The 23,375-nt window shown below is 40.3% G+C and overlaps 1 protein-coding gene across 14 annotated transcripts in view; it reads left to right on the forward strand.

The window, feature by feature from the left end:
• ARHGAP15 (Rho GTPase activating protein 15) overlaps positions 1 to 23,375 on the forward strand; it is a 371,887-nt gene that overhangs the window by 84,584 nt on the left and 263,928 nt on the right. The gene's annotated exons all lie outside the window — the stretch shown is intronic.

Consider the following 23,375-nt stretch of genomic DNA (forward strand, 5'->3'; position numbering starts at 1 on the left):
ATATTGAAACATTTTTGAGTCAAGAACTGCCTTGGAACACAGGAAGTACAAAAGCTTGTAATTAACTCAGCTGTAGTCCAGACATTAAGTCTGGGTGGTGCAGATCAAGCCAGTTTATACCAGAATTTAGAAAGTCTTCTAAAATCAAGCATCCAAGAAGCAAACAGACAGACAAACAGATAGACAGACTTCTTATTTAGGCTGCTCAACAGCAAGTGGATTTATGGTATATTTTTACAAGAATTGGTGTGAACGCTGTTGGTGTACTATTGAACCAGGAAAATGTGGTGAATGAGAGAAAATGCTGTTACTACCAGTGTTCTGATACATAATAACATAATTTGGGTGTAAAAAAAGAAGCAGTGTTGAGTCAAATAAAATAGCTTCGTTGTTTTCATTAAGAAAACATAGATAGGAAACTGTATTTCCTGAGATAAGTGCATGCCTTTCAGGTCATTAACTCTTGAAAGAAAGGAGGCCTGGATACTCCCTATAAAGATTTATCTCTGTGATTTCAGGGCATTCAGATGTCTTAAGCCTGAGTTTTAATCCCTTGCAGCTACCTGGCATGGTGTCACCCTTGCATGTTACTTCTAAATCTTTATTGCTTTCTACAGTTATGGTGCCATTCCCGCTGGAATCAAGCTTACTCGCCACATTCGTTCCGACATTCTTTCACACTTCATAAGCCTCCATACCATCATTAATTAGGAGATATTTCCTCCTGAAAGTCCCCTGTATCTCCCTGATGGTGCATGAAGAGATATATCTGCTCCACACCAAATTGCTATATGTCTCCCATTGGTCATTATCATTTTAGGACAAGCAAATTGGTTCTAATGTCTGTGGCCATGGAAGGAGGAGCGTAGCTTCCCATACAGGAAATGTGTCTGTAACTTAAAAAGAGGTGCCTAAGAACTTCTGAGTGAATATGCTTAAATGACAGTATTTTGGATTCTTCTCTAAGCCACCTCATACATAGATACATACATACTTTTATTTGTATACCGCCTTCCCACAGTTCAAACCGTGCTCCCGGCAGCTAACAACATGGGGGGGAGGAATACATAACTACAACATAACAAAAGTAGTCATAAACAAGAAATAAAATACACAAGCAAATGGAAATTTCCATGTGAATCACAACAAATTCTAAAACAAAGATACAAAATAAAAGAAACATATGAAAGCCAACAGCAACAAACACCCCCAAACACCCCAGCAATACGTAAATCCAGTTTTATTGAAAATGATTGCTGTATTTGATATATATATATTTGAAACACATAAGTGAGATATGTATGTATGTGTATGGGTGGTACATGTATCCCTATGTGAAATATATACAGTATGTGATTAAAGATCAGGTTCTTACAGGGAAGGTGAAAGAAATAATACATTTGTTTGTAAAGCTCCTCCTGCCCCTTTCTTTGTTAATAAATAAGAGTTTATGTTGGAGATGATTAAAACTTTTCTTTTTGCAGACGGTCTCGAGGCTTTATGCATAGGTTAAGGGCCATGTAAAAATCTCAGCCTTCATTTTTGAAACCTCGGAGACATTTGTCTGTGTTATGTGTTTTCAGCCCCTTAGGGAGATTCTCTTCCATTTCTTTTTCTTTCTGCAGACATGATGGGACATTTTTCTATGTATATCTGAGTGGTATTGCTCAGAACCGTATCCATTCCATCTACCTTCAACTTCACCTGAAGGGCAAAAAATCCCTAAGATCTTGACACAATTCTGATAAATACATGGAATTATTAAAGTTGCCATCTCAGCAGAAGAGGATTGCTGCTGCCTTTGTTCTCAGGGGGAATACATATTTCACCCAGTAGCAAGACACCCAACTGCTCCTACAATAATAATAATACTAATAATAATAAAAGAAAAACTCTCTGAAATGCCTTCAAGCTAATAATCTTTGAACATAAGCCTTTGTTGCTGTTACAGGGACCTTCCAGATGCGAGTCAGAGAAACCTTTTTTTCCTTTCCCTCCCCTTCCACCTTGCACAAAACAGTGTTAAGCCTGTCACCGCTGACAGTAAGGTTCAGTGATCTGTCAACATTCACCCCCTGATAGAGACAGCGAGAGAAATCCATGGCTCTAGAGAGTTCAGTGGAGACCAAGCAGTATGTTTGCAAAAGAGCATTTTTATATGTTTTCTTGTGACAGCAGTAGTTCAACAGAAAATAGTTGGAGTGTGCCAGCGAGAAGGTGGGGGGAGGAAGACAGTAGTAGTAAGTTAGGCTAGCATGACATGATGGATCTGGACTATGACAAACAGAATTGGAAAAAAACATCCCTGGGGACCAACTACACCAGGTTTGCTGAATTGTATTTCGTGATTTCTTACTGTGCAACAGTGCTTTTTAGTGTTAGACTGACTGGGCTTCAGAATATTTTTAAAATTGTACAAATCAAGATCCATGTAGCTTAACAATGAAAGATGTAAAAGGTTTAGGAGTTTGATGTATTGAAAGGCATTCTGTATTCCCTGGCGTAAGTATTAAATGTACACTTTGTCTGTCTGATGAATTTTAAATCTTGGCGGAAGGCAGCACGCGCTGCGGTAGTTTAGGGGGCATAAAAGCCTTGCTCAAAAGGGAGCGCATCGGCCGCAAAGTGCTCTGATTTAAAGATAGAGTTTTGCTCTCTGCCTGGCCTTGTTGTGCCTAGGCATTCCACTACCTATGAGGCTGGATTAAGCAGGGTGCTAAGGCTACAACAAAGTAGGGCCCAAGTCCAAAGAGTATGCTGTGGGGTAGTATAATTATCGAAGAAAATCCTGTAATGAACACCATGCCTGCCGTGCTTCTTGTGCCGGGTTTGTCTTACATATGCTCATGTTTTCTCTCTTTTTATAATGCAAGGGGTAAATGATTTGAGCTGCTGGGGATAACGTAAGAAGATACTGCCAGATGCTGACTTTAGGGGAAGGACTGGGGGAAATCCTGCGTTGAATTTAGTGGGGAATTTCCTCCCCAAGCAAATACCAACCTCTGGGGGTAAATTTTTCTTAGGATTGCAAATGGAAGGAAAAGGGTTAAAAACCCTTCCACTCCTGTTGCAGTATTGAGGATCAACCCCTCTCCCTGCTTAGGCTATTCTGATTTACCTTCTACGTGTGGCTTCTCTTGGGTTTAACCTCTTAGCAAGTGCTTTGTCAACAGAGGGCAGCAGATCACACTTCTCTGGATGTCTCAGTTCACCTGGAGCAAGAAAACTCATTGATAACTATTTTACAGAGGAGGTTGAGAAGGCACAGAGGTCGAGAAGGCAGATTTCCAGCGCTGAAGCTGAATTCCCCAAGAGAATAGGAATAGGGGACTCCAGGTCTGAGTCATCAGATTGGTTTGGAAGAGCCATAATTGGTTCTTCATAATAAACTATTGTGTGTTGAGGTCCTCAAGCCACCCCAATAACTCACACATCACACATAATTTTTGTTTAAGGTTTTTGGCATAATTTTGGCCACAACTTTATTTAAATACATAACTGTGAGTTGTTGCTTAGGCATTGGTTCCGACTATCTGTCCCCCCATCCAGGGACAGAACTGACTTCCGGATTCCAGCCGAAGCCAGTCAGGGAAAACAATATTGGGGAGAAATGAAGCTGGGCACCAGACCCTCACCTCTCCCCGCATGCTCCCAGAGGCTTGCATGGCCCAAGCCCGATGCCAGGGACTTGGACAAAAGCATGGCAAGCCCCTGGATTCCTTTAACGGAATTCCCTTGCAACACCAGCATTGGAGGGGCAGGCACTTACCCCTCCACCAACCAATTTTTTAACCAATGCCTACCCACAAACCTTACAAGTTGTGATGATTTGCTACACAGTAGGCAAAAACCAAATGGTTCCTGACAATCAGCCAAATGGACAAAATTCCTACCAGGCCCCTGCCCCCAAAACAGGTGACCCCATGAAAGGCATAGCAAGGTCAAGCGCAAAATCCCCAGTTCAGGGAGGGTGGGTGGGTGATCCAGTGCACGCAGCAAAAGAGAAAGCCCAAAGCTGTGTGCCCAATATTTAAAACCTTTGAGCCCAACCCACAAATTGGTAACATCGAAATCTCCCCAGAAACACAAGTAGCCAATCACAGCCTGTGGCCATCCAAACAGATCTGCCCAGCAACAGTGGGGTGGCCTGCTAGACCCCACTGCAACACACGCTCTCTATTAAGGAGAACATGCTTTAGTAAAGTATTTATTTTATTACATTTATATCCTGTGTTTTCTCCAATGAGTTTGAGATGGTGTACACAGTTCTCCTTCCCATTTTATCTTCCCAACTACCCTGTTTGGTAGGTTAGGCTGAGAGGGATTGACCCAAAGAGCATATAATCTGCATCAATATTAAGGTTACCAGACATCCCCGTTTCCCGGAGACAGTCCCCGGATTTACAAAATCCATCTATTTAGTAGGAAGTTGAAAGGCATCCCGGGATTCATTGAAAAAGAATCTGGTAACCTTAGAATCATAGAATCATAGAATCATAGAATCATAGAGTTGGAAGAGACCACAAGGGCCATCGAGTCCAACCCCCTGCCAAGCAGGAAACACCATCAGAGCACTCCTGACATATGGTTGTCAAGCCTCTGCTTAAAGACCTCCAAAGAAGGAGACTCCACCACACTCCTTGGCAGCAAATTCCACTGTCGAACAGCTCTTACTGCCAGGAAGTTCTTCCTAATGTTTAGGTGGAATCTTCTTTCTTGTAGCTTGGATCCATTGCTCCGTGTCCGCTTCTCTGGAGCAGCAGAAAACAACCTTTCTCCCTCCTCTATGTGACATCCTTTTATATATTTGAACATGGCTATCATATCACCCCTTAACCTCCTCTTCTCCAGGCTAAACATGCCCAGCTCCCTTAGCCGTTCCTCATAAGGCATCGTTTCCAGGCCTTTGACCATTTTGGTTGCCCTCCTCTGGACACGTTCCAGTTTGTCAATGTCCTTCTTGAACTGTGGTGCCCAGAACTGGACACAGTACTCCAGGTGAGGTCTGACCAGAGCAGAATACAGTGGCACTATTACTTCCCTTGATCTAGATGCTATACTCCTATTGATGCAGCCCAGAATTGCATTGGCTTTTTTAGCTGCCGCGTCACACTGTTGGCTCATGTCAAGTTTGTGGTCAACCAAGACTCCTAGATCCTTTTCACATGTAGTGCTCTCAAGCCAGGTGTCACCCATCTTGTATTTGTGCCTCTCATTTTTTTTGCCCAAGTGCAATACTTTACATTTCTCCCTGTTAAAATTCATCTTGTTTGTTTTGGCCCAGTTCTCTAATCTGTCAAGGTCGTTTTGAAGTGTGATCCTGTCCTCTGGGGTGTTAGCCACCCCTCCCAGTTTGGTGTCATCTGCAAATTTGATCAGGATGCCCTTGAGTCCATCATCCAAGTCGTTGATAAAGATGTTGAATAAGACCGGGCCCAAGACAGAACCCTGTGGCACCCCACTAGTCACTCTTCTCCAGGATGAAGAGGAACCATTGATGAGCACCCTTTGGGTTCGGTCAGTCAGCCAGTTACAAATCCACTGAGTGGTAGCATAGTCAAGACCGCATTTTACCAGCTTCTTTACAAGAATATCATGGGGCACCTTGTCAAATGCCTTGCTGAAATCAAGGTAGGCTACATCCACTGCATTCCCTTCATCTACCAGGCTTGTAATTCTGTCAAAAAACGAGATCAGGTTAGTCTGACATGACTTATTTTTCAGAAATCCATGCTGACTATTGGTGATCACAGCATTCCTTTCTAGGTGCTCACAGACTGTTTGCTTAATGATCTGCTCCAGAATCTTCCCTGGTATTGATGTCAGACTGACTGGGCGGTAATTATTTGGGTCCTCTCTTTTCCCCTTTTTGAAAATAGGGACAACATTTGCCCTCCTCCAGTCTGCCGGGACTTCGCCTGTTCTCCAGGAATTCTCAAAGATGACTGCCAGTGGTTCTGAGATCACATCTGCCAGTTCTTTTAATACTCTTGGATGCAGTTCATCTGGCCCTGGAGACTTGAATACATCTAGACTAGCCAAGTATTCTTGTACTATCTCCTTAGTTATTCTGGGCTGTGTTTCCTCTGCTGAATCATTTGCTCCAAATTCTTCAGGTCGGGCATTGTTTTCTTTATCGGAGAAGACTGAGGCAAAGAAGGCATTGAGGAGTTCAGCCCTTTCTGTGTCCCCTGTTTGCATTTCACCATCTTCTCCTCTGAGTGACCCCACTGTTTCTTTGTTCTTCCTTTTGCTACGAACATACCCATAAAAGCCTTTTTTGTTGCTTTTAACCTCTCTAGCAAGCCTGAGTTCATTCTGTGCTTTAGCTTTTCTGACTTTGTGTCTACACGTGCTGGCTATTTGTTTGAATTCCTCTTTGGTGGTTTCCCCCCTTTTCCATTTTTTGTACACATCCTTTTTTAATCTTAACTCAGTTAAAAGTTCTTTAGATAGCCACCCTGGCTTCTTTAGGCACCTTCCATGTTTCCGTCTCATTGGTATTGCCTGAAGTTGTGCTTTTACTATCTCCCTCTTAACAAACTCCCAGCCATCATGAACTCCCTTTCCTTTTAGTATTACTGTCCATGGGATCTCACCAAGCACTTCCCTAAGTTTTATGAAGTCGGCTTTCTTAAAGTCGAGAAATTGAGTCCTAGTATGCTTGGTTGCTCCTTTCCGCTGTATAGTAAACTTCAGAAGAGCATGATCACTCGCGCCTAATGATCCTTCCACTTCTACCCCACTAACCATGTCATCAACATTGGTTAGGACCAGATCTAAAATGGCTGTTCCTCTTGTTGCTTCTCCCACTTTCTGGACAATGAAGTTAATCTATATATGGACCTTAATCTATATATGATACCTGTTAATCTATATATGATACCTGTCCTTTCTGGACCTTAATCTATATATGATACCTGTTTGCTCTTGTGGAGGCAGAGCATGAAATGAATCAATACATTCTTCTCCTTAACTTTAGGTTGATGTATTAAGGCTAATTAATCTACATGGCTGTATTTTTTCATCCCCTTTAAAGTAGCGATTTTGCAGTTCATCATCAGAAACCTGATCTGTTGCAGGCCTAACCCTTTCTTGAGAAAGCATTTGTCAAGAGAATCCACAAGGAATAACACACATTTGAGGCATTGCAAGGCTTCAAGTCATTTCCTACCCTCATCACTAACTTAAAATAGTGCTGAGCCAAAATGTGGGCTCCCCTTTTGCATTTCACCTCAGCACTCATTTGAACTGGTAATTGTGGAAGGAGTCCATTTGGAGTTCTGCCATCCTATCACACCATAGATTCATGGTTAAGAAAATAGATTAAAAGGGAAACTAGACTTTGACCACTTTGCTTTGAGTTTTCCACTTTCTACAGAGGGCACCATTTGGGGCCTGTAATGTTGTGCCTGCATGATGGGATCCCTGATATATTTCTGAATGCACTACACAGTCAGAGACTTATTAGAAGCATAAAGTTGCTTTTCCTTCCTTGACCCTCGCAGTTTAAATCTAAAAAGGTCAACCAAGAGATTTTAAATAATTCTACAGTCTGAGAGGGGGATATCCTAGTGCCGCTGCCAATTGATTTGACTCATGCTATCAGTCATGGTGCTGCCAATCATGTTGCTGATACTTGTCAGGTTTGTCGTGCTGCCAAGCACCAGGTCTAAAATTGACAAGGGATGTATAAAGTCATTGAGGCTCTAAGTCACGTATGGTTTGTGTGGTGGAACAAATACTTCTGCTAGAATTTTAAAAGGGGGGGGTTCATATTCATGTTTCACTATTTGTAGTCTGAATCAGTATTTCAATTAGATTGTTGTATTGAGTCACACACTTCAATACTAAGAGAAAGATAATTACCCCTGTTTAAAAAAGCATTGTCCCCAAAATGCATATATTTCAAAAAAGACTTTTGCCACTTGTTGAGAAATAATATAGTCTAGATATGAGGGTCAAACTACTCCAGTATGCAGAGTTTAAACAGCTTCGAGAGTTAATTGTTTTTTTCCCCCCTGTTTGAAAGGTTTATAATAATACATGCTTTAGGTAAATTACAAGTATTCATATCTCCTATTGAATATAAATTTGTTCATTGAAGCTTCATTGAAAACTGGCATAGGACAGTACACTCATTTATGCAAAACAGATCCTCCTAAATGGAAAACTTCCATAAAACAATGAAGGGTCTTGTAGCATCTTAGGAGCAATTCCTAAGCCTGCCACCCTGCCTGGCAGAGCCTTACAGAACAGCAGGGCCATCTCCACACCCCCAACATTGCTTTGCAAGGAAGCCAGGGCAGAAGCTGCAGAACAGGCTCTGACAGCAGTGGGGCTGGAACCTAGATTCAGTGGATCCTGGTCTAGCTCAGCCTCACTTCCACCTGCCTGCACATTCAGCAGGCAGAAGCTCCATGCCAGTTTCAGCTGATTCACATATATTACCATTTTTTTGTATAAATTGCAAATGCAATAAAATGTTGCATTACAAAAAGGACGTGCATAAGTGGCATTCGGGTGCCTTTAAAAATGTCTGTTATGCCTGCAGGAATTCATACAACTCACGGCACAAAGAGCTAAGTATCAATAGGCTGCTAAACTGTCCTTCCCAGATGCATAAGTGAGGGAAACAAGACTCTGTTATTCTTACTGTATGGGATATAACTCAGTTACCTGATCTGCATCAGGTGGCATTCCCTTTGAAGAAACAAATTCATAGTCCGGGAGTACTCCTTGAGCCATCATTGTCATAGGAGGCTCAAGTGGCCTTGGTAGCTAAGAGTGTTTTTTGTTTCATTTTCGTTTTTGCTTTTACAGTTTCAACTGATAACCAGCTTGAGACATTCCTGGGTAGTGATAGATTTGCAACAATGGTTCATGCCTGGTAACCTCATAACTGGATTACTGCAATGTGCGCTATGTGGGGCTGCCCTTAAGTTTGGTCTCGAAGGTGCAGCCAGTGCAGAATGCAGCAGTCTGGCTCATGACCCTGGTTGCCTTCCAGCAACACATAACACTTGTGGCCCTCCAGATGTTGTTGAACACTACTAAAATACACAAACCAAATGGAAACAAGAAAACAAGCTTTATATAAACACACCAGAATTGAAAACAAGTATAAAAGCAATAAAAACAAGTAAAACAAATGTAACTAAATAATGTATTCGGATAGGCTTGCTGAAACACGTTTATAGCGAATTTCTGGAGTCAGGTGACTCTGTCGAAGATGCCAACACCAAGGATAACTATGGTAGATCAGGGTTTGCTTGCATGTGGGGAGAGCCTCTGCAAATGCAGAAAGCTCCCCATTGCAAAAGATTGCTGCAAATGTGCAAAGAGCCCTTGTGTGTCTCCAGAGGGGCGGGTGCATGAGGCAGAGCCAAACACAAGCCTCTACTTGTGTTTCCCTCTCCAGGCAATAATGCCTGAACAGGCCTTTTGAGATCATCAGTTGAGATAATTGAAATGCCTACTGAACAATTTCTGTTTTCATCTACCTGTTGCTATCATCTGGTCAAGAACATACATTATAGGAAATCATCTTTCTGATTAGTTACAACATTGTCAAGTCTTAAACATCTAACAATAGTAAAGAGATTGCTGACATTTATACAGAACTTCTCTTTTTGTTATAGCGTCGTAAAATATATATTACAAGATCGTTGGACCATCGTTGTATTTGTAAGCCATTTTGAGAAACTCTTTGTGGAGGAGAAAAGTGATTTCTCTCTTGTATGTGTGTTATATAATTTCCTGAACCCTTGGGAAGTAACTTTATCATTACAGTGAGCATCCTGTTGTTTAAAAACACAAACCTACTCATATATTACAAAGTGGCAAGATTCTGTCAATCAAGCAAAACCAGTTGGCACCATAATGCCTGATACAATATATGTTCAAAATAGGTACACAGTACATTTATTGTACTGTTCTTCGGAGATACCTAGATTGAATTTCTCCCCAGGCAGCTATTTCAGAAGCTACAAGCTATTTTATTCAGACACCTGTTTCCTTTCATTGTCTGATAACTTAAGCTTATTGGGCCAGCCCATGTGAAAAGATAAGGCTGGACTGCTACAGTTTTGTTTATAAGGGCACACTTAGTCATGCACTTAAAGATTGGTCAAAGGAATTTAGCAGCGTTAACCATGTGGATGGGATGATGCAGCTGCTTTTATCGTGAACTTAGATTACTGTCAGTTTGAGTTTCTGGCACACTCTTGTGTTCTCTCGTTGCTTTGCTATAATGAATTTCTTTTCCTTGGAAAGCAGCTGCACATCTGGGACAGTTGGCAACACACAAAATGGACACTCAGCTGGGGATTCTTAATTATGCCTAAGGAAGGCTAATTCCTGATTTCCCTTTCCCCAGAATCTTGTGTATATTCTGCTGCTGTTTCATATTTTTAGAGTAGGTTATGTACATGTTCTTATTCATTACTGATTGATGTGTTCTCTCTCCCTCTCTCTTTTTCTTTCTTTCTATGTTTGTGTGTGTGACACTGGTACAACCATACCACTCCTTGCCTTGCGTTCCACATTAGCTTCATAGAGGGAAAAACCTGCACTCGAGTGATACCATAGAACTGTTTAATCTACATTCAGTTCAATGTATACAAGTGTTTTTGAATAAAATATCAAAATGGCTGCTCACACCAAGGACCCAGCATAGTTACTTTCCAAAACACCGTTGTTGTTTTGTTTTTAAATTATATCCTCTTCATTTATTGAAATTCCTTTCAAAACCATATAGAGTGGTAGCTCAGGTTACATACGCTTCAGGTTACATACGCTTCAGGTTACAGACTCTGCTAACCAAGAAATAGTGCTTCAGGTTAAGAACTTTGCTTCAGGATGAGAACAGAAATCGTGCTCCGGCGGTGCGGCAGCAGCAGGAGGCCCCATTAGCTAAAGTGGTGCTTCAGGTTAAGAACAGTTTCAGGTTAAGAACGGACCTCCGGAACGAATTAAGTACTTAACCTGAGGTACCACTGTAGAACTCTCTTACTTGACCATCATTTTTCCTGTGTGTACCAGTTAGTACCCAGGTGGAGACTGAAAGGTGGACTACAGCTCCCAGGGTAGCAGCAGCACAGTGGGAATTTAGACATGTTATTGTTGAATATGTGATCCTCACATCATGTTATGGGCAGTTTGCCTTGCCTTGTGACATGGGGTGGGGGAGAGACGTTATTCTTTGAGAACAATACTGAAGTTCTTTGGGCTCACAAAATTAGTATTACACTTCCTAGGATATTCACTCTAGTGGATGAACTAACCAGAGCTTTTTGTGGTCCTTTCTGCCAAGCAAATAAGAACCTGTTCAGATTACAGTGGTGCCTCTGGTTATGTACTTAATTCGTTCCGGAGGTCCATTCTTAGCCTGAAACTGTTCTTAACCGGAAGCACCACTTTAGCTAATGGGGCCTCCTCCTGCTGCTGTGCCGCCGGAGCATGATTTCTGTTCTCATCCTGAAGCAAAGTCCTTAACCCGAGGTGCTATTTCTGGGTTAGCGGAGTCTGTAACCTGAAGCGTATGTAACCCGAGGTACCACTGTAGTCCAATAACTTTCAGTTTGCCAATACAGTGGACCCTCTAGATACGTATCGCTCTGCATATGTAACTTTCGGGTTACGAACGCGGCAAAGTGTATACTTCTGGGTTTCACCGCTTGCGTGCGCAGAAGCACTTAATTGCACCACACGCATGCGCAGAAGTGGCGCCTCTGCCTACGGACTTTTCGGGTTGCGGACGGACCCTCAGAATGAATTTACTGTATTTTCCGTGTATAAGACTAGGTTTTCCCCCTACAAAATAATGTCAAAAATTAGGGGGCGTCTTATCACGGATTCATCTCCCCCCATTTTCTTAAATCTGAATCCCCCAAAATAGGGGGCGTCTTATATATGGGGGCGTCTTATAGACGGAAAAATACAGTAATTCGTATCCGGAGGGTCCACTGTACCGACATCCAGTGGTGGGACCATCAGGAACATGCCACCTGTGGTGATGTGTCAAAAGCTCACTTTGGCAGAATTCAGGATAGGGTATCAGCAATGCACACAATTGTCTCACTGCTGACTGACAAAGTGAATATCCACATAAGCAAAGGGATGGTCAAGATGGTGCCCTCCGAATGTTGTTAAACTCCAGCTACCATCATTCTTGACAATATACTTTTTATCAGTCCATAATACTTCTTTCTATAGTACTTGAATTTATTATTTGAAGCTTCTCTAATGCTGCAATCCTATACACAACTTCTGAACTCAATGTGGCTTACTTCCGAGTAGACATGCGTAGGTTTTCACTGTTGGTATCTTAGCAAACGTAAGTGAACAGTTCACGGCATATGGAAAATCAAGTAAAAGTATGCAAATGCTATCATTTTTTAAAGAAAAATCTTCCCTCTTAGTTCACTGCATTATTGTACTGTTTGAGTTGCTATTAAAAACAGCACATTTATGACTACATTTTTTTAAAAGAAAACAAAAAAACCCTCGCCTTGTTTATTCCTAGGTTGTTTCATCAATAAAATCTGACATTTTTGCACGAAAGATGTTATGCTATAGGAATTAACTCTTAGTCAATTGTAAATAATTGTATTATGCTGGAATGTTATCACCAAGATTAGAAATCATTTCCTGTGGAATCATGTTCTTGCTTCCTCAGCACTGTTCCAATCGAAGGGAATTTGAATGAGGTGGATCTCATTATGAACATAAAGTAGATGAAGCTTGAATAATTTTTATATTTATTTCCCATAGATGGTCATTCCATTTCTTATCCTGTCTATCCAAATCTTATAAAATAAATTGTTCTAATCCATTCTTTGGAGAGAAGCAATGAATTTGTTTTTGCCGAAGCAAAGTAGCTGTATATATGCATAAAAAAATTGTTAACACAGTTATTTATACAAAGAAGTGGAGCTCCCTTACCTTTGATTTCATTTACATACTTCATTTGCCTTCTGACAAGTTCTTCTTTTTCCTCTTTTATTTATGTGCCAAAAATATGTCTTTTCAGATAAGTCAACCAAACCTTTAATGTATTGTATATTTTAAAACTACATAAAATGCATTCACTCGATTTCCCCCCTGCCCCACAAGCATTTGTTAAAGGTGATGCTATATCAAGATTAGACATATTTTACCACTGATAACAGTATAATGGCATTGTATTTCTTAAATATTATGAACAAATAGATGTGTTCTATTTTAAAGTCTAATCTGACATTTACACTGAATTATCAAGCATTAAAAAAGAAACTTTATCACCAGAAAGTTAAAAATGTTGGCAGCCTGTCTTTTATAAATATAGACGTTGGAGCCCACTCCCTGAGAAAGAATTTGACCAATTTATTTTAAGTGCACAAAAGATGTCAACAACCTAGCTGTGTTTCTGTTCAAACATGGAGAACATTCTCAGTTTCCCATAGGTAGTTCTTAGGTTGTAACTCATGTCATTCATCAGTGAAGGAAAAAGAGGCAGGATGTTGATATAATAGGGTCAAGCTCTGGAAATGCCAGTTTAACTCTTCCTTTCCCTCAGCAGCTCTTAGCTAACCTAAACATGGGTTTAATTTGCATAGCTCATCACTAAAGTATTAAACTCATATAAATTAGGCAGAAGAGTTGAATTTACTTCTCTAAAACATTAGTTATTTTAGATGATTAATTTAAGTATTATCCCTTTATATTTATAAAAGCTAGAAAGGAGAAATTACCTTTCTAGTTTGGACAACATGCACTGGTAGACCTTCATAAATCCCCTGCTAGATTGGTAATTGTGAGAGCAATGGGTGGGGATGGGCAGGGGCTACTGCCTTGGTTGCAAAATCCACAGCCTGAGGGTGAGTGTGTTGTTACTGTTGTTGGACCAGTAAGCACACATGCAGCTCTACTCAGATCGTCGGAACTGTCAGTTTTCAATTGAAAGCTGATGCAATTTCACACACGCACACACACACACACACAGAGAGAGAGAGAGAGAGAGAGAGAGAGGTTTGAGCTGACTCCTTGCATATAATATAAGATGGCTGCTATAGATCCCCCCCCCCAATATGTAAGAGCCACGATGTGGAATTCCCTTGAATAGTAGGTGCAGACAGTTGACAGAAGGGAAGGAACAGGAAAAGTTAGAACAGATGGACCCAAATTTTATAATACATTTTTAGGTTCTGTTTTCCTCTGCTAGATGTAGCTATGCCTTCTTTATAGCTGCATCACAATAGCTACTCAGCTTCACATAATTTTTATCAGCCAAAGTCCTTCCAGAAAGTGTTTTCCTCATTCACTTCCTACTGATGAGTCATTTGGCAATTATCGTTTATCTATACCTGAGAAGTTCTGATTTGGCAGTACCTAAAAGACATCCTCTAGCCATAGAAAGTGTCTGTTGGAAGCAACACTCCTGGGGCAGAACAGAAACATAGCACTGCCACACTGAGGGTGCTGGCTTCATTTTTACTCAGTACCACTTGGGTGACAGTACTAAAATCTTGGAGCACCGAGCATTTGTTCTCAGAGGGAATCACGGAGAGACAGTAGTTTGTCTTTTGGGGATTGCCAAACTTGCATTCTCCTATTAGATAACTATCTAAATCCCAGCAGTGAAGAAGTGTGCAGAGAAAGATGGTCACGTGGGCCCTACTGGATTTCAAATTATTTTGTTTGTGTCTTGAAGAAATCTCCCCCTAAGGAATCTAAGCTTTCTTTGCCCTTTACGGTAATGGTGAAGTAAGCCTCTCTAGGATGGCGAGAGCAGTTGTTCAGGGTGGTATGACATTCTCCCTGATCTCTTTCTGACATGTATGCCTTTATCTTGCCAGAGGACAGAATGCAAGTGCATCCCTTGAGAAAGTTTTGAAAAGAATTGCTTTATTTGGCCAGATCAAGATCAAGCTCTTCATAGCAGTGGTCACCCCAGATGCCTCTAGAAAGCTCACAAGCAGAGCAGGATGGTTAAAGCCATATCCTGCCATTGTTTTTTGTCACCTACACCTTGCATTCAGTTTATCTACCTCCGAATATGGATGTTTAGCTGTCAAGGCTAATACATGATAAGTGTGCCCCTCTGATCTAGAGGTAGAGCTTTCCTTTTACTTTTTAAGAAGGAAGCCATTCCTTGCACTATTTAAATTTCAATTATAAAACTGTGTTTCAGGTCCACAAGGCTTGGACTGTACACTTTTTTTAACGTATGGCGATCTGCATTATGAAGTTTCTGAAGATACAAAAGAAAAAAAAATCTCTGCTCAAAATGTAGAAGTTATTTTTGCAGTAACGTATGTCATGATTTTTAAACATTCAGGCCTTTAAACTTTTTTTTTTATATAGTGTATGTTCTTGCCAATCCCAGCACACAGTTCTACAAAGTAAAATATTTGGCAGTGAATTCATATTAACAGATGGAACAAGAAATTAACACGTTTTTGCTTCGCTAATTCACAGTTCTTTTAATACGCTAATTCTAAATCACCTGTTCTGACTTTGACAGGCTACAGACACCTGTTTGGGGTAATATTCCACTGCTAATTATTACATGAGAAATTCACTTTCCAACAAAAGGCTTTCTGTGTGAAATTGCCGTGGCTAACAAATCAGTAATACTAACTTCATATAAAAATAGCTCACCATGTAATCTTAAACGTGCTTAACCTTACTTAAAGAACCAAGAGGAACGAACTTAGCAGCTCTCTGACTAGAGGGCGATTGTACAGAAAGTCTATGTTGGCAGGGTCTTTAAATAATGAAGAAATGTTTAGTTTAACTCTTGAATTAGCCTGCTGAGTCAGTATTTTCTTTGTGGCATCAAACATGGTGCAATGGTGCACTTTGGTACAGCAAGGGATTAACCACTACCCACTTTTCTTTAAGTAACTCCAGGGGGGTACATTTGTTTTTCAGTGTGTGTGAGTTGGTTCTGTTTACAGGTACAGAATGAATAAGACCACAAAAGAGACAAAGTACTTCTAAAATGTTATCACTCTACAACATAAAGGGACTACCTTCATGTTGCATACCCATTTTTGTCACCTTGATCTTACATACGCTGTGAACTGTCACTTTCAAGGGGGGCGAACTGCAAATTGTGGTGTTGAAGTACAACCGCAGAAACTGACAGGAAAATAATTCCATCATGCATCATTGGAAGAGTGCCAACTTCATGCTTTCTCTCTTTTACCTTCCAGGAAAACACAAACATATACGCCTCTATTTCTGAAAATAGATTATTATTTGAGTTATTGTAAAATGGAGGGCCTGAGCTGAAGTTCAAAAACAGTGGATAGCCTTTCTGCAATGGGACTACCGTATGTATATACCAGTAAAGGTAATGGTAAAGGTAAAGGTACCTCTGACTGTTAGGTCCAGTCGTGGGCGACTCTGGAGTTGCAGCACTCATCTTGCTTTACTGGCCGAGGGAGTCGGCGTACAGCTTCCGGGTCATGTGGCCAGCATGGCTAAGCCACTTTTGGCGAACCTGAGCAGCGCACGGAAACGCCGTTTAGCTTCCCGCCGGAGCAGTACCTATCTATCTACTTGCACTTTGATGTGCTTTCAAACTGCTAGGTTGGCAGGATCAGGGACTGAACAACAGGAGCTCACCTTGTCGCGGGGGTTCGAACCGCTGACCTTTCGATCGGCAAGCCCTAGGCTCAGTGGTAATAGAGTCCTGAACTGATAGACTGGGTTTTACTACTGCAGGACGCAGCAGGAGGGGAAAATGTTGTTGTGCTCGGATCTTGCTTGTGGTTTTACAACAGGCATATGGTTGACCACTGTGATAACAAGTTACTGGACTACATGGACCACTGGTCTGATACTGCAGGTTCCTATTATGTTTTATGTTTTTACAGGAAGGAAAATGAGTTTTTTAATATTTTCATATCTGCATTTGATACGTATCTGATTTAAGCCAGAAGTTCCTAAAAGCAAGGGCACTTTGCAGAAATAAAAGGGCAAGAGTGCTTATGTAATAGCTATTGGCATCTAAGGTTGCAATCCTAACTCTATTTACCTGGGAGTAAGCCCCATTGACTTAGTGGACTTCTGAGTAGACATTGTTAGGATTGCAATGTTGGTCAGTGGAAGAATTCACCTAGTATGCCCTCTTATTTCTGCATGAGAATTTATATCATGAACTTTCAGGCCTACTTTCAATCCCATTCAGTTCTAATTCCTATTCAGTTTGCAGGTACTAAACACCTGACAATATAAATGGGAATTCAAGGAGCAGCCCGACTTCTTGTTGCTGCATATGCTGATCATACCCTTCACCCTATGTGTGATTGACAACAACCTGAAGGGGGCATCTTTGTTGTACACAGGGTTTTCTCCTCTGGGATGGGAATTCAAGGTCAATCATAGGACAACTGAACACCCAGACAGGGGTAGTTTTAAGTGGGAAGCAGCTAAAAAGCTGAGAAGATTGTTTTACATTGCCCACATTCTGACCAAACCTGGGATACTGGGCCTAATTTTATCTCAAATGTATTTAAGAGTCATTCATTAAATTAAAAATAGTAATCAGGGTAATTAATCTGATACTGGTGTCCTTAGTTGCAAATGACTTTGTTTCCTTACATTTATTTTATACCTACATTACTATATTTTCTTATGGAGTTACTTTACTTTAACCAATTTAACCTGCTTGTTCAATTTTCCTCCTTGCTAGTTTGCTTTATAATTTTTTTTCCCAGCAATCTTGCTGGGGATTCTTGCAGAACATTTTAGACAGCCTCTTTTGGCATGGGTGCCCATATATATTCTATTTTTGTAGTGTTCGTCTAGCATCATATATTTGTGCCATTTACTTTGCTTCTTCCGAAATAAAAAAAAATAAGATAAAAAGTGTTAGAAACCCCAAACTTTACTGGGAGCAATTCAGTTTGAAAGCATTGTAATAAAAATATGACAGTTGGCAAAAGTTTGGATGCAAACTTTTTATTTCTCAATTTTTTTAAAGATCACAATACTGTAAAATGTACCAAAGGTGGTGGGAAAAGCTAACCAAAGAGAATACTGCATTAACTTAGTTGTAGCTGGAAGTGTGGAAATGTCCTTTAATCTTTGTAATTATGGGAGAGATCATTATGGAAATGTGGTGTATACTGCTCAGAACCATGTTGTTGTTAAATGAAGAAGAAAAGTATACTTGGGTCCAAAGAGGCTTGGATGGAACTATGTTCACCCAGTGAGCCTTTCCCACTCCTTCTTCACTGCAACTCCCAGTGTCTCCCAAAACTGTTTATAAGGGTTGGGAAACTCTCTGGAATGGCATGGAATAGGGTGTGGGAGGAGGACAGAAGAAAAGAGAAGAAAAGAGAAGGCACTTCAATAAGATCAGCAATGCCTTCTACTTGGGAAGAGCAAGTATTTGGACTTGTCATTGTGCATTGCAGCCTTAGGGCAATTACAGGTTGCTCGCCTTTGTATGTTTTAAAATTGTTGCTTGTTTCAAAAAAGAGTTCCAGCCAAAGAGAATTATGTTCCCCTGCATTTAATGGGGCTCTTTCCCAGATGCATATGTATATGATTGCAACCCATTAGTGATTTAGTGGTGAGCTATATTAAACTGTGGCCCGCAAAGTTCTCTTAAGTTAGAGAAGAACTTGCTGAACAAGCATATGGAATTGTAAAATGTTATTTTCTGATGTATAAGCCTGACACCTGGAGGAGTCCAGAGTACTGCCTACAAACCCCAGCAGGGCAGATTGAATCTTATATTGCAGGATCCACAGACAATGACTCCAGCCTCCAGATGGTAGATTCTGCTTATTGGCTAAGCCTCTCTATCTGTCTGGTCATCAGTTGGCACAGACAACAGTATGCCAATTATATCACCTCAGAAACATATAGCAGTCTATTAATCATGTATACTTTGAAATGTACATTAACTCATAATTTCTGAAACTGGGCAATATCTTTGTCAATGGCATTATACATCCATAAATATCTTCCAATGAGAAGGAAAGTTTTTTTTAATGGCCTGCTTATTATGTGGATGGAAACAGTAAGAGACAGTTGGTGTAGAAAATTAATGAACTAGAGTTTCATGGCTGGGTTTCACTCCAACCTACCTTATGTTACCAGTTAAATGAGTTTGGGCACCTCACCGTCAGTCCTTAGGAGGTTTTTATGCATTTTACCAAATGTACAACAGAGCATATTATAGTTAAAGCACTAGTTCCCCCCCCATACACATTTATAATTTGGGTTTTCATTACAAGAGACATTGCTTTAAAAAGGATTTCAAAGTAATACCACAAGTTCATACGGTCCAAGAACATACATGCACAAATATTATTACTTGTATATCAAGTGAGAATGTTACAAAGACCCATTCTTAGTTGCTCCTGTTTGTGTTGCTGTCAGCATAAACCTTTATAGATAACATTATCAAATATAGGAAATTATAGTCTTCTGAATATTTCAAATGTTCCTGAAGACATTCGTATAAATGTATGATTTATGTATGGACATAAATGTCTAGCTGCTAACTGAAGTGACTTGCAAGAGGTATATTTTTTACATCATACCTGTATTTTGTCTACTATGGAGCACAAGGAAGTATCCTTTTCTTTGCAGAAATGGTTAGTTTGCTTGGGCTTCATAAAAGTTCCCACCTGTATTCAAACCCCTCTAACAAATTGTACTTTGGTGTCTCCAACTGTTGGCTGCGACACCTTCTGATTTTTTTTTATAACCTGGAATTGATATTTTTGGTGGCTTTTGCTTTAGGTTGTCAGCTTAACCTGTGAGTCACATTGAGAGCCTGCAATGTGATAATGTGTCATACAGGGCGCTAACAAGGTGTTGTATTTAGAATACAGGACGAGGACCAGGACATAAAGTTTCAAATCCCCAATCAACCATGACTCCACTGGGGGACCTTGTACCAGTTGCTGTGTATTTTAGCCTAATCTAGCTCACAGGGTTGTTGTGAGAGTAAGGAGGGACGTGGGTGGCACTGTGGTCTAAGCCACTGAGCCCTTTGGGCTTACTGATTGGAAGGTCAGTGGTTTGAATCCGCATGACAGGGTGAGCTCCCGTTGCTCTGTTCCAGCTTCTGCCAACCTAGAAGTTTGAAAGCACGCCAGTGCAAGTAGGTAGTTGGGTACCGCTGCGGTGGGAAGGTAAATGTTTCCATGCACTCAGGTTTCCGTCACGGTGTTCCGTTGCACCAGAAGCGGTTTAGTCATGCTGGCCACATGACCCAGAAAGCTGTCTGTGTACAAACACTGTCTCCCTCAGCTGAAGTGAGATGAGTACTGCACCCCTAGTCGCCTTTGACTGGACTTAACTGTTCAGGGGTCCTTTACCTTACCTTCGTGAGAGTAAAATATCAGGGTAGAGAATCCTGTGCATAGCTCTGATTGCTGAGTTTAAAAATATATGGGATGAATGGTAGATAAATACATATATTAAACAGCCCATTTTGCTGTACATTACATGGCCAGAGAAACGTTCATAGCATTCAACACATAGGAAGTGACATTTTCAGCAATGAAATGACATGGCAAAAAAGGCAGCAATTGTATACATGCTTATCTTGATGTAAGTGCTGTTGAACTCTATGGCACTTACTTCTGAGCTGATGTGTATAGGATTGTGTTGTTAGAAAGAAAGGAATTTATTACAACTGAGAACTAAAATATTCCATTATAAGTTTTTATATTTTCTAAAAATAGTACATCAAGATATAAGGGAGACGATATGCAGAAATCTAAAAATCACTATACACATTCACACCTCTTTAGTTTGCATAGATAAATGTTCACACACACATATATGCATGTGTATGAATATATCTATAATCAGTGAAATGTTCCTTGATTTTCCACTTAATATATCTGCCAGTGCATTGTATATACATGAGTTGTTAAACCATTTAGGGCTCCACCAAAGTAGCAGGGCATTAGATTTTCACCCATCCATCTGAAAACAATTAGGAGAAAATGCCACTTATCTTAAATATTATTTGTCAGATTTTCTTCATCCAACTAGGTAAATACAGATTTGCTGACATTTTGATGTACTATCATCAATCCATGGCAAACCTAAGTGACTGGGCTTTGGCCTGTGAATAGCTTTTGTTTCTCTGTGACATTAAAATGTTTTAAAACATATGATAATAATGAATATTCAGAATTAGTCATTCTTCAGTGTGTGCACAGTAGGTCATATGTCATAAGATCATGAGAATATTTATGGTACAATCAAGAGGTTTATAACTGCCTTGCAATAGAATTTTGCACACAGTATCTGCTGTGTATGTGCTTGAAAGCAAATTTGCTATTTCATCCAGAACAATTATTTTTAGACAGTATAATAGACAAATACTTTCAAAACAGCATATTTCAACTTTTTAGCAATATCTTCAACACCTGTCTTTAAACGATGGTTCCACTACACGTCTCCAATTAATCTGAAGCACTCAACAAAAGCACACATGGATTACAATGTAACTGTAGGATTACATAAATTACAAAGCAAAAATTGAACGCTTTGCAATGGGCATTGATTATTCCTCTAATTACTTGTTTCCTTTCTGTTTTCTTTGAAGTGTCATTGGTTTCATATCATACAGCATTACACAGCTAATGTGGACAGCCTGGGACAAACTTTTTTTTACGTCCCAAATTGAAAATATGATCTTATATTGACTCTGTACTTTGTGACAGGTAGTTTTATTTTTCAAATTTATTTCCCTATCCTGAAAAAAGAATTAGCCAGCAGAAATCAGAGAAATCTTTGTGCAACAGATGTGATTTCTTCCTTACACCACAAGTTAGTCTGCACATCTTAATTCAGCCAAAATTTAATTTTATTAAACCTTTTGGAATAGAATCATAGAATTGTAGAGTTGGAAGGGACCCCGAGGATCATCTAGTCCAACTCCCTGCAATGCAGGAATACGCAGCTGTCCCATATGGGGATCAAACCTGCTACCTTGGTGTTATCAGCACAATGCTCTAACCAACTGAGCCATCTGGGCTGACATCCTTATCCTTCTGGTAAGGCTAAGGGGACCTTCAACTGGGAACAACATTGCTTGGACTTCCCTGTCCTGAGAATTGTGATGGGAAATGGATAATTTGCTGCTGTATTAATGATGGCTCTTCTTTTTTTCCTCCATTCATGGCACTCAGTGGACCCAATGCTTTATTCTATCTTGTCTAAGAAATAGAAGCACTCAGTGGACCTAATGCTTTATTCTATCTTGTCTTAGAAATAGAAATAGAAAAGGTAGTCATATTATTCACATCTACATTAGAAGATCTTGCTCCAGTTTTTGAGGGCTTTGAATCTCAAAGGGTATTTGAAGTGTACTCTCCTCTCTCCCCCATCTCTGTCATTGTCTCCTGTAGAATCAACTGCAGTACAACCACAAGTATCTGATTCACCCATAGGATAGCCAAAACACTGATATAATCATAACTTCCAATAAAAATGGTGCTTCCTGAAAAAAATAAAAAACCTCACACTGGTACGTAGTGGCAGATAGAAGGGAGATAAGTAGGGATTTTATACAACAGCTGCTTGGCTGCCTTTCCCCCTTTCTCTAGTTTTATGAACATAAGTAATACCTCTTTTACTTGCAGATTAGTTGCAATTAAGGCTCAAACTCTATGGCACGTTATTTGGGAGTAAATCTCACTTAGCTCAGTGGAAGTTTCTTCTGATTAGTGTTGTTATAAATTATGCCTTGAATCCATCCTATTAGGTTTCTGGAAATGGAAGTGCTCTTCTCATTTGCAAATGGACCTGGGATCCAATGAAGGATCCAGTCACTGGAAGGGGAGAAGCTATGCTATCTAATTCCCCTTTCAACCTACACCCCCCCTTCACCACTTTTCATGCTGCTATGGAGGATTATTCAATTCTCTGGGGAGATTTTTTAGGAGCCACAATGGTCTGAAAAGGAAATGGTGAATCAGAAAGAGTCCCCTCCTCTCCTTTTCCTGCTTCCAATGGACTTATCTTTTTCTCAATGAAAACAAACAAACTTCTTTTAGAGGGATCAGAACAACATTAACGTTTAGTTGCACGAATTATAGACACCAAATGTTGAAATGTGTTTTATTCTCGTAGTGAACACTTTAGTATCTAAGGGTTCTTTTACACAAAATTGCAAAAATCAAATAGGTAGGCATGTGGCAAGTATGGAAGGCAAATGCATTGCTAGTAAACACATTATTATAATGGTGTGCTCTATTTGAAAAGTGCATAGAGCAGAGGTCAGCAAACTTTTTCAGCAGGGAGCCGGTCCACTGTCCCTTAGACCTTGTGGGGGGGCCAAACTATATTTTTTTTGGGGGGGGATGAATGAATTCCTATGCTCCACAAATAACCCAGAGATGCAT

Source organism: Podarcis raffonei, chromosome 1, assembly GCF_027172205.1.
Source record: "Podarcis raffonei isolate rPodRaf1 chromosome 1, rPodRaf1.pri, whole genome shotgun sequence".
Lineage (NCBI taxonomy): Eukaryota > Metazoa > Chordata > Lepidosauria > Squamata > Lacertidae > Podarcis > Podarcis raffonei.